Source organism: Mirounga angustirostris, unplaced genomic scaffold, assembly GCF_029215605.1.
Source record: "Mirounga angustirostris isolate CCGP_5_RB_7025 unplaced genomic scaffold, mMirAng1.0.hap1 SCAF_3, whole genome shotgun sequence".
Taxonomy (NCBI): domain Eukaryota; kingdom Metazoa; phylum Chordata; class Mammalia; order Carnivora; family Phocidae; genus Mirounga; species Mirounga angustirostris.
In genome coordinates this window covers 137,118,594-137,120,670 of record NW_026991711.1, presented here as the reverse complement: position 1 = coordinate 137,120,670, position 2,077 = coordinate 137,118,594, and the positions used below count along the sequence as shown (strand labels likewise).

Genomic DNA, 2,077 nt, shown 5'->3' with positions numbered 1-2,077 from the left:
GTTCCATGTACACTGGAAAAGAATGTGTATTCTGCTGTTTTAGTGTGGAATATTTTGGATATATCTGTTAAATCTAATGTGTCATTCAAAGCCACTGTTTCCTTGTTGATTTTCTGTTTGGATGATATGTCCATTGATGTTAGGAGGGTGTTAGTCCTCTACTATTATTGTATTACTATTGATTAGTTCTTTTATGTTTATTATTAATTGCTTTATGTATTTGGATGGTCCTGTGTTGGGTGCATATTTACAATTGTTATATATTCTTCCCTTTATGATTATATAGTGCCTTCTTTGTCTCATTACAGTCTTTGTTTTAAAATCTATCCTGTCTGTCATAAGTATTGCTGTCCTGGCTTTTTTTTCTCACATCCATTTGCATGATTAATGCTTTTCCATTGCTTCACTTTCAATTTCCATGTGTCTCTAGATCTGAAGTGAGTCTTGTAGGCTGCAGATAGGGGAGTCTTTGGGAGCACTTAGTCTATTTGCATTAAAAGTAATTATTGATAGGTATGTACTTCCATTTTGTTACTTGTTTTAATATTTTTTTTTTGTATGTGAGGTATTTTTTTTTTTTTCCCCAGGCAAAGAACTTTATTAACCTCATTTCAAACTTTATTCCCAGGCTGCTTCAGCTTAATTAGCTGCAAAGAATGAATTGTGTATAAACAAAAACTGAAAAGAGCTGCAGTGTCCAAGGGGCTTGGGCTTAAAAATATTAGAGATCTAGATTTTATCAGATCAATGAACAAAATTTTAAAAAGCAGTCATAATATAAACTAGCAGCTCCCAGTAACTTCTTCAAGTTTTATCTTCTTCAGAAGTTGACTCAATTCAGTTTGCTTCATTCTTGGAAGCTTCATCAAAATTCTCCACAAGATCTGGAACTTCATCATCATCATCCTCTCTGGTAACAAGTGGTGCTTTTCCATCCACAGATTGTTTGGGCAGAGCTTCAGCCAGTCGTCTTAAACTAGTCAGACTGTCTGCACCAAGTTGGTTTAAGATACTGGGTAGCATTTCTATCAGCTGCTTTTGTCTCAGCATGGCCTGTATTGATGAAAGTGTTCACTGCCAGCGATGCCTGAACTTTGGGGTTGTTAAAGTGGATCACTGTTCCTTGGTTTGTGAACATATTCACTTCTTCAATACCAGAGATATTGTTTACCCCTAACTTCTTTAAGGAGAACTGAAGTTTTTTCCTCTGCTGTAGCCATTCTATGAACCACCTTCTTTCGGGGACCAGTTCCTTTCCCACCAATGTGCACTTGTGCTTGCAGTTTGGTGAGTTTCTCCTGGTTCATGATAGTTTCTTTCATCTTGTTGGAGCAGAAATGGGACCGCGTGGGGGAATAGGGTTGGCGCTCAGGGGGTCTCGGGCGGACCAGCTGAGATTAGGTGCACACACGCCGGGACGCAAGATGGCAGTTAGAGGATGTGAGGTCTTTCTTAAACTTTGTTTTCACCCTAATAATTCTATAATTCTGACTAGAGACCAATGTTTTACTTTAACTTCTGATATCTATTTGATTCTTGGAATCATGGTTTTTAATTTTAGTTTGTAGTTTTCAGTTTTAAAAATATATCTACAGGGCGCCTGGGTGGCTCAGTTGGTTAAGCAACTGCCTTCGGCTCGGGTCATGATCCTGGAGTCCTGGGATCGAGTCCCGCATCGGGCTCCCTGCTCGGCGGGGAGTCTGCTTCTCCCTCTGACCCTCCCCCTCTCATGCTCGCTCTCTCTCTCATTCTCGCTCTCAAATAAATAAATAAAATCTTAAAAAAAAAAATATATATATATATATATCTACAGACATATACTATTATGAATGTAGGTCATTGGCTTATTTTTGAGGACACTAATGATATTCTCTTTCTTTAATGACAGCCCTCTAAATCTTTATTAATTCTATTTTACAATCTACTACAGCTTTCTTATTCTTTCTCTGAAATCCTAAAAAAATTTTACATCCAGTTTTATGCTCATCCCTCCCTGTAATCCCACTTGAACAATATTAAGTTAGCCCCTCATGATTTCTTGTCCCAATGGCTGGAATAGATTCCTGGTTTTCTCGCA

At 37.9% G+C, this 2,077-nt stretch overlaps 1 pseudogene; it reads right to left on the bottom strand.

Moving 5' to 3' along the window:
• Positions 1 to 656: 656 nt before the first annotated feature.
• LOC123838389 (transcription factor BTF3-like) lies at positions 657 to 1,432 on the bottom strand (annotated as a pseudogene).
• Positions 1,433 to 2,077: the final 645 nt, after the last annotated feature.